The sequence below is a fragment of the Lissotriton vulgaris genome, chromosome 1_1 (genome assembly GCF_964263255.1).
Source record: "Lissotriton vulgaris chromosome 1_1, aLisVul1.2, whole genome shotgun sequence".
Taxonomy (NCBI): Eukaryota; Metazoa; Chordata; class Amphibia; order Caudata; family Salamandridae; genus Lissotriton; species Lissotriton vulgaris.
Window position 1 is genome coordinate 1,888,175,160 of NC_141685.1, and position 15,070 is coordinate 1,888,190,229.

At 46.6% G+C, this 15,070-nt stretch overlaps 1 protein-coding gene across 4 annotated transcripts in view; it reads left to right on the forward strand.

Annotated features, from left to right (window-relative positions):
• The window catches only part of CNTN1 (contactin 1), a 1,059,655-nt gene that overhangs the window by 662,137 nt on the left and 382,448 nt on the right, over positions 1-15,070 (forward strand). The window lies entirely within an intron of this gene.

Consider the following 15,070-nt stretch of genomic DNA (forward strand, 5'->3'; position numbering starts at 1 on the left):
AATAGAGAAAGTCAACATCCTGATGCAGATTACTCCTACAGATAAGCACCCTGAAAACTCCATAGAAAGGGGGCAGCAAAAGTGATTCTGTGTCTGGACTCACTTACACTAGACAAGCCTCCACAGTTCCAGTGGAAATTCCTCTGAAAATATCAATACCACTCTGCCACAGTTAAGCCACTTTAGTCTACATATATTGCTGGACAAAAAGATGGAGCAGGTATTTCCTCCAGGAAACCCTGTGCAAAGGAAATAGACTTGCACACAGGTGGGGAGAAAGTAGTACATTTACCAGCCACTAAAAGCCCGGGAGGAGTACAACGCTGTACGTAAACAAGCACAGATAGGCAGCAGAAAATGGAATGCAAACATGGGACTAATAGGACAAAGGGACATTTACTAAAACAAGGAATCAAGGAACAACTGGGGAACAAACAAGACAGGACAAGTACAGCGATTCTAGGAAATGCAGAAAGTAAGTGACTGGAGTGCGCAAGGAAACTAAAGACTGCACAGGGAGAAAGACAAGGAAAGGGCACCAATGCAAGGAGCTATGGGCCCAATGTAGGTCGCCAATTGCCGGTCGGTAACAGCCGATTTCGGCCGTTACCGACCGGTATTTGGGATTTGACATGTAGGTAGGCTTAATTTACAGAATCGGTATATTTACCGATTCGCTAAATTTACCGATTCTGTAAAATACCGAATCGGTAAATTTACCGAATCGGTAAATACAGATGTAGGTGGCACTGAAAACAGTGCCACAGGCCATTACTGATTCGTTATTTACCATGTAATACTATTACATGGTAAACAACGAATTCCAGTATACATGCACATCTGTGCATGTACACCTGTGCCATGTGGCACACAGACATGCCCTAAGGGCATGTATGTGTGTCACATAGCACACAAGGCAAAATCAGGGGTGCAACAGGGTGTCAAAGTGACACCCTGTCACCCTTGCAAAATCAGTAATTTTACAGCATCGGTATTTACCGATTCGGTAATTGACATTGATTCCTATGGGCCTGTAGGCCCATAGGAATCAATGGCAATTACCGAATCGGTAAATACCGATTCTGTAATTACCGAATCATACAGATTCGGTAAACATTACCGAATTTTTCCTACATCTGATTTACCGAATCTAGAATACCGAATCAGTAAAATTCGGTATTCTAGAGTCGGTAAATCAGATTTACCTACATCTAGGCCAAAATCTCGGAGACTGAGAATCAGATACCGGAGCTAGGATAGAAACAAAAGGAATGGGCAAAGGAAATTATAGCAGGAATAGAAGGAACAAACTAGGAACACTTTAGAAAGGGAGCAGTCCAGGGGCTGCACATGACTGTAGGCAAAAGACAGAAAAGGAAGTAAGAAAAATGCAAAGCATGACAGTGAAAATCTATAGAAAACTGTACTGGAGCCAGACATGGGCTGTGACTGAACAAAGGCGGGAATTGTTCAGCAAAATAGGCAACAGGAGTTCCAGTACTTAGAGGTTCAAACATCAGTGCACAAAAATTAGCTTTAAGCAGCGGCTGCTTGTAAGCAGTTCCAGGCAACAAGAAGCCGAGGGTGGGATCACAAGACTAGTCACTGGTGTGTTCAATTACCATCTCTTACAAGTTTTGGGAGAGAGAAGCCAGTGCTGAGGAGCTGCAGGATTAGTCCCATTGAAAACTTAGCATAGTGGATTCTGGATCTTTGTGAATACTTGGTAGTGCAGTGTGGGATCCGTAAATTAGTTATTCAAGGTGTCCAAGATTGGAGTGACATAAAGACAGTGGTCATATCATAACTTCTAGTGAAGAATTCAAGGCTGCAGTTCGTGTATGTACAGCACCACCCAGAAGCAGAGAGATGGAATTGTAACAACATCCTAAGAATAAGCAAGAGTTGGAACAATGAAAATGCTCCTTAACTCTTGTGTCTGAAGGGACTGTGGTCTTGAGAACACATTGCATGTTTTATGATGGAAATTTTGGTTTGATATAATTGAACACCCCTCCAAGGAAACCTGAGCAGCACAAAATGGTAACTCAAAGTAGAGCAGTCAACTCAACCAATGGAAAATCCAGAGTTGAGTAATTGGAGAGTGCTGCTCAATGCAACATTATACAAGAGACCAAGGAAGGAAGAGGGACAGGACACATAATAGAATGACCCATGACTACAGCCATAACACAAACTCCATCAAAGCTCATTTTGAGTTTAATAAGCCTAGCCAACCCCCACAAAGAAGAGTAGGATGCTTCTGAGCTAACATTTGTACAAAAACATAATGCCTTTAACCAGTGATGTTTGAAATCTACGTGCTTCACTTGGCTGGAGCCAGGAAACAAAGAGCATGAAGCAGGGGTTTGGGAATGGTGTTAACACTGGTGATTGTCCAGTAGCTTCTGACAAGGATCTAAAACACTGAGAAGAGGGGCTAAGCTATATCCATGAGTTAGGCTATTTCTGTGTAGAATTAGAGTGATATGCAATGCATGGTGAGAGTTGCTAACTTCTGGGTAGATAAGGTATATGAGGAGTGGATTACCAGTGATGCCCCAGCCCACAGTAGACATCCCAGACATTAACAAAGGAGGCCATCTTGCTTCCTTGCAAAAGATAAGGGCATTTAGCCAGGTCAGAAAAGGGGACACTGATAAAAAAACGACCTACAGAGAGGAGGACATTGCAACCTGGAAGACCTAGGCCTCTAGAGTAGCATGAAAAGTCATCTTGAAATGAATGACACCTTTTCCTCTTCAGCTTTCTGTCATGCTGAAGGCTGGTTGAGATAGTGTTTCTGTACATTACACCAGGTTGGATTTTGTTCTGCTGAGAAAAGACACGTGTCAATGGAACCAATTACAGTTAGAAATGGTAAATGATGCATGAAGTTTACCCAGAAAAAAAGGCAAGATCAATTTAAGACTCAGTCTATGAACTCCTCACAAGAAAAAGAAAGAACATCTGAATTGAAGGACATGAGATATTCGACCACATGAATCAGCTACATGACAATCCTTCTTCTTCGTTAAGAATTGTCCAATATGTGGGCCCTTATACTGTGGAATGTGAGTGCAATTTTAGTAGTCTTCCATGGGCTCAATGAAAAACAAGAATGCACAACCGTACCTGTGGAGACAAAGGCAGGGTACACAAAAATATTTGAACTGATACCAAAAGTTCCATATTTAGAATTTTGTAAGAAATTAGGGCATAGAGGGCAGTGCCTACTGGTTCTATGGGATATCTATAGATTTACACTGAAATATATGTACATAGAGTAATGTTTATAGGGGTGGAATAGATGGGCAGAAATGTTTTGGGCAGAAATGGAGTATACAGCTCAAGTGAGAGAGAATCTGCTTTCTTGGAGGATAGATGATGAGTTCTAAGTTAGCTGAAAAAGGGCTAGTATTGGTAGAGTACACATATGGCCGGGATACCCGCCACCCCCTCTCAACACAATCCCCAAGGATGGGAGAAGTCGGACACAAGTTTGAACTTTTGGAAGGCGGGAGGGAGTCACCCTCCCGGCCGTATTTATTAAAATATGAAACAAAATTTAAAACATTAAATAAAAGTTTCATAATTATGTACAATTTTACATTTACATTTCGATGAAGACATGTTCTTTGGCTAACCTTAACAGATCTCTAATACAAAGGTTTCCTAGCCGAGTCTAACATCCTGCAAATGCAAACATTCTAAATTAAAATTTTACATCCTAGCATTAAGGGCCAACGGCAAGGTCTTAACCGGTGTCAGATCCCTACTACCAAAACTCTCGCCCTCACAGTGTGAGTGGCGCATGCGCAGAGGACTCTACCCTCGTTGCCAACTGTAACTTCCCTTGTCGTGGTGGGGGCCCCCTTTCCACTCAACGCCATCTTAAAGGTCGTCCGAGTTCCCGTGTGAGGTATCTGTAGGAAGGACAGCGTGGACTCCCCCCCATCCCCACACTCTCTATCCGCCGTCGCGGATATCCGGCCCCCGGGAAATTAGTAGGAGGGGCATCTAGCCGCCTCCCCCCCTGGGAGGGGCCTATGGCCGTCTCCCCCTAGGCGACCCATCCTTAGTGGGTGCCGCCTCCCCGTGGGAGGGGCCAATGGCCGCCTCCCCTCGGGCGCTCCCATCCATTGTGGGTGGCGCCCCCCTCTAGGGACCTTGAAATTACTGCTCACCGATCATGACCTTACCGCCCGACCAAAATAAATACGACAGTTTTTTACCTACTAAAGGGAAAAATTCTGACATTTCCTCGATGCGTCATCGACTGCTCACTCCTACCAAGAAAACATTATCCTACAGGCAGAAGTCACATCCTTATCATAAACATTCCTTTACTTTTCTACAAAGGAAAAACAAGGGCCTACTCAGCAAAACTTTATTTAAAACAAACATTGCCATAAGGGGCTAGTGGGTGGGTCAAAATTGCTGCTTGTTCCGTCGAGGGCTCACGAGCGCCGAGTGGGTGCAGCCTTCAGAGCACAGGAACAAGAGGACGCTTCTTCGGATTCCCGCTCTATTTATTCTTCTGCGGGAGGGCGTGTACCCTCCTCCGGTACGCCTACTGGGCGTGGTCTTCGGTGTAGGTGTCTAGGACAACCCCTCTTGGGTGGGAAAAGGCGCGCCCCGGCTACGCCGCTTCGGCCATACCAGCCGAGCCACGCCATCCGCCCAAAATGGTTTCCCGGGGGGATCGGGGCACCCAACCATACGTTCGGGGGGACCGAGTGGTCGCCCCTTTCCATATGGCCGGGATACCCGCCACCCCCTCTCAACACAATCCCCAAGGATGGGAGAAGTCGGACACAAGTTTGAACTTTTGGAAGGCGGGAGGGAGTCACCCTCCCGGCCGTATTTATTAAAATATGAAACAAAATTTAAAACATTAAATAAAAGTTTCATAATTATGTACAATTTTACATTTACATTTCGATGAAGACATGTTCTTTGGCTAACCTTAACAGATCTCTAATACAAAGGTTTCCTAGCCGAGTCTAACATCCTGCGAATGCAAACATTCTAAATTAAAATTTTACATCCTAGCATTAAGGGCCAACGGCAAGGTCTTAACCGGTGTCAGATCCCTACTACCAAAACTCACGCCCTCACAGTGTGAGTGGCGCATGCGCAGAGGACTCTACCCTCGTTGCCAACTGTAACTTCCCTTGTCGTGGTGGGGGCCCCCTTTCCACTCAACGCCATCTTAAAGGTCGTCCGAGTTCCCGTGTGAGGTATCTGTAGGAAGGACAGCGTGGACTCCCCCCCATCCCCACACTCTCTATCCGCCGTCGCGGATATCCGGCCCCCGGGAAATTAGTAGGAGGGGCATCTAGCCACCCCCCCCCCTGGGAGGGGCCTATGGCCGTCTCCCCCTAGGCGACCCATCCTTAGTGGGTGCCGCCTCCCCGTGGGAGGGGCCAATGGCCGCCTCCCCTCGGGCGCTCCCATCCATTGTGGGTGGCGCCCCCCTCTAGGGACCTTGAAATTACTGCTCACCGATCATGACCTTACCGCCACAGGCCGGATAGTTGACCGACTATCCGCCCCCCCCCCAACTCCTCCTAAAGGTCATGCTTCCTCAAACCCCTTAGCCATGCTATGAAGTCTCCTATGAGTAAATCATTCCCCTCCCTGGACAGGTGAACCCCATCATTCAGATACATGAGATCACCCCGAATACACCCGTGAGGAATGCTATGCAACTGCGAAGAGCGAAACAATTTACCAATCTTATTATTAACCCTTTTCACCGAATGGTTCAGTGCTGACACTGAAAGGCCCCCCCGCCATACCTTCCTGGGAATCATGTGGGACCAGGCAATCGTGCACCCCGGGATTCTTTTAGCCAACCAGCTAACAGCAGACAAAATTTGTTCGAACAATACTCGTCTACCCAGTGTCACCAAGTCATTGCCCCCCAGGTGTACTATGACTACAGATGGCGGTGACCTTTTCCGCCCTAGGAGACCCTCAACAAATGATTCGAATTGGTCAAAACAGAGCCCGCCCTTCCCATGGAAGGCCACTCTGTACCCGTATTCCCCAGCTGCGTGAGTCATGTCACCTGCTTTGAATACGTCCCCGGCGCGCCTCACATATGAGTGGCCCACGACCCATACCACTCTCTCTCCAGACTGTGATCCTTGACCGCTGGTCTCCTGGTGCTGGGTCGACTGCAAATTCCGCCCCCCGTGACAGGCTCGCGAAACTGTAATTCAAACAAAAGACAAGAAGCGTGAGTGCATGTCAATTGATCTTTACAACATGTGCAATCGCACATACCTTTTGAAGCAATTCGAGGACCATCGTCCCAACTGTTTCACTTCCTCTGCACTCTGACCCCTGGCTGTAGCCTCAGTAGCAGCCCCTATCCTGAAGGAGTGGGTCCCAAAATCGCACGGGTCCATGCCCGCAGCAGCGATTGTCAGTGCTACCACCCTCTGGAACTGAAACCTCGTCAGTGGGGTGCCATCCTTGTGCCTCAGCAAACTCCCCCCCCATGTAGCCGCCCTTAGTGCCAAGTATTCTTCTATACACTTTATTGGGCACGTGGGGGACCCTTGCGCGCGCTGCATAACAACACTATTCCCCATAGCCCCCTGGTCGGTCTTGGACCTGGCTATCAAGACCACCATCGAATCACCCCTAATTTGGACATGACCCCTGCACAAGCCTCCCTCAACGTCTTTCTTATTCCTTGCCACCAGTTCGCTCACCCGCATAGCCCCATGGAAGGCTAATGCGAAAGCTGCCCAGAACAGACTTGCTTCGAAATGGGAGGAGCACGTCTCGTCTAGTTTCGCTACAAGTAGAGACAACCTGTGTAAGCCAATCGGGCGTCTCACATCTTGCTTGCGACCCTCGAGGCGCTGCCAGCCGCGAAGGGCTTTCTCAACCAAAACGGAACCCGTCGGGTCTTTTATGCCATGCACCTGCGCCATGAATGAAATGGCCGCCCTATGCCTACTGGCCGTTGCCGCTGATCGGCCTTCTCTGTGCAGCGCTACCAGGAACCCCAGGAAGGATTCCTCCTGACCCCAGCTCTGACTCCCTGTTGGACCCAAAAATGTGCAATAGGAACGAAACGCTCCTTCGTATGCCTTCCTTGTCCTGGGGGCTAAGCTTGCTGCCACGAGGTCTTGTAATCCGGGGCACCGATTAGCCATAGTGCTTCGGGGAATGGTGCCGCCACTAGGTCCGCTGTAGGTAGATAACCCCTGAACGCCTGCATATGTGAACGAGAGAGTGCATCAGCTGCATGATTCAGTCCGCCTGGCACATGTTTCGCCCTGAACTGTAAATTCAATCTCATGCAAAGTAGTACAATTTCTTTCAACAATCTCAAGATCCATTTGCAGCGTGCTGCCTGTTGGTTAATGCATTCGACCACAGTCATATTATCAGACCAAAACACCACTGAGCGGTCCCTGAAGTCGTCAGGCCATGCCATCAGAGCAACCAAAATGGGGAATAACTCCAAGAACCCAATGTTACCTGTGAGACCGCTGGAGTGCCACCAGGCCGGCCATGTTTGCGCCGACCATCGATTACCTAAGATGGCGCCAAATCCCACGCTCCCCGCTGAGTCAGTCCACAGACCTAGTTCATCTGAAGATGCTGGCGGCTTGTTCCACACGACTCGACCGTTGAAGTCCGTCAGAAATGCCAACCAAATGCGCATATCCTGGCGAACCTCTGCCGACAGTCTCGTACGGTGGTGCCCCTCTTTGAGACCGACCATAGCTTGTGCAATAGAGCGTGAGAAGGGGCGGGCCATTGGTATTACCCTCAAAGCAAAGTTAAGCTGACCCACTGTTTGCTGTAACTGGTGCAGGGTCACTTTCTCCTTGCGCAGGCATTGCGTCAAGGAAGCCCTAGACTTGGCCACCTTTTCCATCGGTAAACGGAAACATCCCTCCACAGAATCGAGCTCAATTCCCAGAAACTCTAGTGAAGTAGATGGTCCAACCGTCTTACCTGGTGCCAATGGGACTCCAAACTCCCTCATGACAATGCAAAAGTCGTGTAGCGCCTGCGCACATCTCGTATCGCCGGCTGCTCCCAAGAACAGGAAGTCATCAAGATAGTGCATAACATGCCTATGCCCTGTGGCCTCGGTGAATGCCCACTCTAAAAAACAACTGAACATTTCAAAATAGGCACAAGAAATGGAACAACCCATAGACATGCATTTATCCATGTAATAACTCCCTTGAAATGCAAAACCTAGCAAGCGCTGATCCTGTGGGTGTACCGGGAGCAACCGGAACACCGATTCGATATCTGATTTCGCCATCAGCGCCCCGGGGCCCAGGCGATTTAACACAGCAGCGGCATCATCGAACGATGCGTACCGTACCGAACAGACTCCTGGGTCAATGGCCTCGTTCACCGAGGAACCCCTAGGAGCAGACAGGTTATGAATAAGTCTAAACTCCCCAGGGTCTTTCTTCGGGACAACCCCTAACGGGGAACAGATGAACTCCGCCACCGGCGGGCGATGGAAAGGCCCTGCCACTCGCCCTAAGCTGACTTCTTTTGCTATTTTCTTCTCTGCCACGCTTGGGTTGTGCTGTACCGATAACTGGTTTTTACAGGAGGAGTCCCCCCGAAAATCCCCCGCCGGGATGTGGAAGCCATGTGAGAATCCGTTCCTAAACACCCCAGCGGATACATGATCAGGGTATCTGTTCAACCAAGGAGTCATAGCCATGAGATCAACGGGTGTAGGCAATCGGTCACAACGTTCTACCTCACTCCTGCTTAGAGCCTCCTTTTCCTCCCGTCCCGCTATTCTTAGATTTACATGAACTCTCCGGGTGTGAGGAGTTCCCACAGCCCGCACATACATGCTTGAACCTACATGTTCCCTGCGGTCTGTTACAGTTGCATCGATTGAAGCCCTAACAGACCCCCCGCTTGCTGCCATTCCCGCCGGTCTTAAGCTGGTAATCTCCACCGGCGCCCGCTCGAAAGGGCCCCGCGGGCTTTTGGCGGACGACCCCCGACCCACTCCCGCCTGGCGAGGACGTACCTGCCGCCCCTGGCAGGAGCTGCTTGTGCCATGACACCGAGTCCAGGCAATCCCAAGTCAAAGTAGCATCATATTCTTTCGCTTTCCGGAATTTCATGTCATAACCTTTCCATTCCTCCCCCTCATACATAGAATAAAAATCCATAATACGATTTTGATAGCAAGTCAACTCAGTCATCACCTCCGGTTTACGTTCCCCCATAACTGCAGTAAATATAGAAAAGGCCTTAACCCAATTCGTTACTGTCTCATCCACCCTGAATTCCGCCATCTTGGCGCGCCAGACGCTCGGGTGGCACAAATCCTTCTGGGTTTTAGCATATTCCATCTCGCGATGGTCAGTTAATAAGGAAAACATGTTAACATATTTGTCCCCCCATATTAACTCTTTCGTGGCCAAAGGGATGTGCTGTGCCACCTTCGCCCGCCTCGAGGGTAATGAACCCTCCCCCGCCATTGGCAATGCGAGCTTACCCGGTTCGGCCGTTGTTCCCGCCGTTTTCTCGTGACCAACTGCAGGTCCTACCGGTGCTACCTGTGGGGAAACAAGAGGAACATTCGCCTTTGCGACATCTCTCGACTGCCGCAATTGCTCGATTAGTAGTCTGGCCTCCTCGGCCGGATCTCCAGGGGCCACTGACCCCCCTGCTTTCTTCTTGAGCCACGCTGCCAACTGGATGGCCAATTTGGGAGGCATATCCTGATCCTTATCGGGAGTAATTACAACCGGGATCGGCTGCCCCATATCAGGATTTGGTACCGGGTTGTCTATCGGCATAAGGGGGGCGACTGGGGGTACCTCTGGGACCGGGACCTCCCCCGAAACTGCCCTTTTCTTGACCCGTTTCCCTCTACCCTCAGGGACGACTCCCGGCAAGGCCGGGCCTATTACCTTCTTAGGGTGACCCGAGTTTCTCAGTGCAGCCAGCTGTTTTTTGACCTCCGTCAAACTTCTACCGATCGATTGGACTTGTCCGAGTTTTCGGTCCATGCAAGCCATCCGGTTCGACAATAGGCGTAACACCTTGTCCGTCTCGGAACTCTTTCCCGCTTTCTTGCCGGCCAATATGTCGAGTATTCTGCTCCTAGCCGATCGACGAGGTTCCGGACTCTTCGAACTCCAAGTAACTGAAAGAGAAACAACAAGATTACAAGTTCTCAAAATTGCTGCTTGTTCCGTCGAGGGCTCACGAGCAACGAGTGGGTGCAGCCTTCAGAGCACAGGAACAAGAGGACGCTTCTTCGGATTCCCGCTCTATTTATTCTTCTGCTGGAGGGCGTTTACCCTCCTCCGGCATGCCTACTGGGCGTGGTCTTCGGTATAGGTGTCTAGGACAACCCCTCTTGGGCGGGAAAAGGCACACCCCGGCTACGCCGCTTCGGGCATACCAGCCGAGCCACGCCCCCCGCCCAAAATGGTTTCCCGGGGGGATCGGGGCACCCAACCATACGTTCGGGGGGACCGAGTGGTCGCCCCTTTCCAAATATATTTGAAATGCAACTGATATGTTTTGTCTCTTTAGCAGCAAATATTGCTCAATTTTAGATAATACCCTTAACCTTCTGGCAAAGTGCACAGTTAGTCAATTTACTACCCCAAGCCAGGGAATCTTACAGTCTCCTACACAATACTTGAGGATGATGCATAGCGGTCAACGATCAGTCCAGTGAGACTACAGGATTATATATGTGGGTGGAAACCTGAAAAACATTCTCACTTTCTGACACAAGCTAGATCTCTAAAAAGGCTTATAGTAAGTCAGAAAACAGCCTTTTTATTAAATAATATTTTGCCTAATACCACCTGTCCTCAGAATAAAGTTTTGGAAACATTTTCAAGAGTTGTGTTGCTCAGCTATAGAACGTTTGTAAGGACATGTACAATTACTTTTCCTCTCAGATGAACAGTATTCAAGTGAACTGCACTTGACGGAAAAAGACTGTGGTACAGTTATGCTTCTCTCGATTGCCATTAATGTTAAGTTCTCTTTTACTCATTTAAATCGGTTATCAAGACTAGAGATGACGTCTACGATTTTGAAACCTAAATCCTCTAGATTACTACTCAGCTATGATTTTTAACGAAATTATTTTCCATCACTCTTCTATTTCCAGATGTATAGCCACGATCATCAAGCAATCTTTAGAGGCTGATAAAATTCCTACAGAATTGCAGTTTGCCCTGGTTACCTTCCTTCTGAAAAAACACAAGGTGACCCTTGATACCGCTCTAGTTACAGATTTTTACGAACTTGCCGCCTCAACCCAAGATATTGGAACAGGCAGTGACTTTAGAGTTCAAACCTATAATAAAGACTGTGGCACTGAATGGAATTCATTTCTACAGCCAGCATAAACGGCCAACACCTCGTCGCAAATGATGAGGACAATGAAGGCTTGGCTCAGCTGGATTTTCTGCATCCTTATATGTTGTCAATCACTTTACTGTACACCTGAGACTAGCTGAGTATTGCAGGTGTAGTACCACACGAATATGGTTTGATGCATTTGTTTCAGATAAATCTCTGGCTATTTGAATGGGTACCTTTATAGCTACATGGAGTTCATCCACTTGTTGGGTTCCTCAATTGATAGCTTTATCACCTTGGTTTTTCATCATTTATTTGCATCTCTTGATAGCACTCCTAAAGTCATTAAATTACATTATTAGAACTATGCAGATGACTCCAGAAATTAAGTTAATTAAATAAAAAATTACATATAGTTAATAGTGTGAAGTTGCCACGAGTAACTTTTCACATATAGACAGAGTTTCCAATCACTGGGGCGGAGGTCTCCCTTTGGAAAGTACAATGAAAATGTAAACATTTATTACACTTAAAAATCTAAAAATATGTGTATGTAACTATTGATGTACAGTCATTTTAATAAAATGTTTAAATTAATTTTAAATGTAGAGCAAAATAAAAAATACAACATCCTAAGGGCCAGATGTAGGAAGGCAAATACCGGTCGGTAACGGCCGATTTCGACGTTACCGACAGGTATTTGGAGATTGGGATGTAGGGGCATGTCAAGATACAGATTCGGTAATTTTACCGATTCGGTAATCTTACCGATTCAGTAAAATACCGAATCGGTAAAATTACCGAATCTGTATCTTGACATGTAGGTAGCAGTGTAATCAGTGCTACTGGGGTTTAAGAATTCGTTATTTACCACCAACTAGAAGTTGGTGGTAAATCATGAAAACCCTTTAAAAAGCATTTTTTATGCTTTTAAAACAGTGCCATGTTGCAGTTGCAACATGTGCACCCATGCACAATTGAGGGGTGCAACAGGGTGTCAAAGTGACACCCTGCCACCCTTCTATGTTTCCCCCAATTACTGAATCAGTATTTACCGATTCGGTAATTGACATTCATTCCTATGGGCCTCCAGGCCCATAGAATGAATGGTAATTACCGAATCAGTAAATACCGATTCAGTAATTACAGAATCATACCGATTCGGTAATTAAATCGGTAAAATTACCTACATCCCGATTGCCAGTTCTTAAATACCGATTTGGTATGATTCAGTTTTTAAGAATTGGTAATCTGGGATTACCTACATCTGGCTCTAAGTCTCTTAATTTTGAATTAAATTAACTACTTTAAATAAAGTTAATTGTTTTTTTAAAGATGTACCTAAAATAATCCTGCTAGAAAGAAATTGTTGATATTTAATATCATTTGTGTATCTATTGCTTTCTGCACCGGGTATGCCCAGACGTTGGTCCCTGGCTCACTGTGCCACTCGATTCAAGCTAGCCTGGCTAATGAGGGGGTGATACCCCAAAACCAGTCCCAGGATGCTTGTTTCTTGTCCAGGGAGGACGTGGCTTGGCAGTTTAGGCTGGATTGTTCCATGGGGAGCAGGGTCAAGACTGATTTGCATATGGCTGGGTCTAAATTGTGGTGGCATGTTGAGCAAAAGAACAATGGATTTAACCCAGATCTCTTGACTTGTGATGAATGTTTGATTTTGTTTCGCATTCTGCCCATCATTTGTGTGTTTTTTGCTTTCTCGCCCTAAGTGCTCTCGATATGTCCAGACGTGGGTCCCAGGCTCAGTGTGTCTCTGGATTCAAGCTAGCCTGGCTGATGAGAGGTGATACCCCGAAACCTGTCCCAAGATGCTTGTTTATGGTCCAGGGAGGACCTGGCTTGGCAGGGGGGGTTGATCTGTTCCCAAGGGGAGGAGGGTCAAGACTGATTTGCGTATGGCTGTTTCTACATTGGGGTAGCATGGTGAGCAAAAAAACAATGGATTTAATCCAGATCTCTTGACTGGGGGTGAATGTATGATTTGTTCGGCATTCTCTCCATTATTTGTGGGCCTTTTGCTTTCTCGCCCTAAGTGCACCGGGTATGCCCAATGTGGGTCCTGGGCTCACTATGCCACTGGATTCAAGATAGCCTGGCTGATGAGGGGTAATACCCTGAAACCGGTCCCAGGATTATTGTTTATGATCCTGGGAGGACTTGGCCTGCAGTGCGGGCTGGACTGTTCCCATGGGGATCAGGGTCAAGACCGATTTGCTTATGGCTGGTTCTAAACTGAGGTGGCATGGTGAGCAAAAAAGTAATCGATTTAACCCAGACCTCTTGACTGGAGGTGCATGTTTGATTTGTTCCGCATGCCATCCATAATTTGTGTGTCTTTGGATCATTCATAATTATTCATTAAAATCCCAAAAGTTATATATACTAATAATTTAATTATCAAAAAAATAATTATATTTATCTTAAAATTAAAAAAGATAAAAATGTTACCATAAAATACTTATTGTTATTTTGATATATTTTTTAACTTTAAATGATATTTCTATATTTTTTTTCAAAGTCAAAATAAATTACTTTATTTAATCGTTATTTCCTAAAAAGGTCTTTTTTGAGTCTCTGTCTCCATTATTGTCTACCGGATAAGAAGTTGTTGCAGTAATAGTGGATGGCCATGTGTGGCACTAGACTTACTCCAGGTCTGAGCTGGAGTAAATTTACTTCTGTTTTGGGTCCTTTAAGGCCATAGTAACTTTAGAAGTGCCTTTTATGAGTAGCAATGAGCTTACACCTCCCCTATCCCTTCTTTAACCCCCTCCTTACTCCTCCTAAAACCCCTTCCATTTAGTAATAATTGTTCTCCTTTTTCCAGCCACTCACCCTTATCCCTCTCACATTTATTGCTTAGTAATACACTTACATTTGTGATAATATCCCCATAGAAAAGCTAGGATAGGTAGTGGTTTACAATTACACCCATAGATTTGTGAATTACATTTTGTAGTAAGTAAGTGTACTCTTGTAGTACTACTTTATGTACTACAAAATATTTTTTTAAATCTGGACCACTGTTTCTTCGCGCAGGACAAAGAAGTGCACTGCAAGGGTCTGTTTGGGTATATGGACACACAAATCTGCAAGAGACTTTTCCTTACAATTCTCAGCTGACCAGTGGAAACTGGAACATAGACTGGACTGTGCTGAGGGAAACAGCCATAACACTGCATGCCTAACATCGCATGCCTTTACAACGTGGTTGTAACAACGACCACGTTGGTACAACGTGAACCAATACATTGCAAGTCATTTCAACGACTTGCTGTAGGGCGTGCACTGGTTTTGGATTAACAATCCCACCATTTCCTGCTGTTGCACAAACTGGAGTAGAAATAGTAAATTATACTATTCCTAAGGCAAGCGCTCCCCCTACAGCAAGTCGTTGAAATGACTTGTGATGTAAAAGTTTGTGTTGTAACAACCACGTTGTAAAGGCATGCGATGTAAGGCATGCAAAATAAAGGTATATATTCCTGTGCGGATGTCCTCTGCCTTGCACCCTAGGGTTTTCCAGGTGACCTGGAAGTCCTGGGTGGTGGGCTTAGAAGTGTACTGTTGTGGTTGGTTGGGCACCATGAAAAAGATTGGAAACCTTTTCTGCAGACCTCTAGAGCCAAGGGGAACGACCACAAAAATTACCTAACCGCAGCTCTATTGCATCAAAATTAATTTGCCTAAAAGC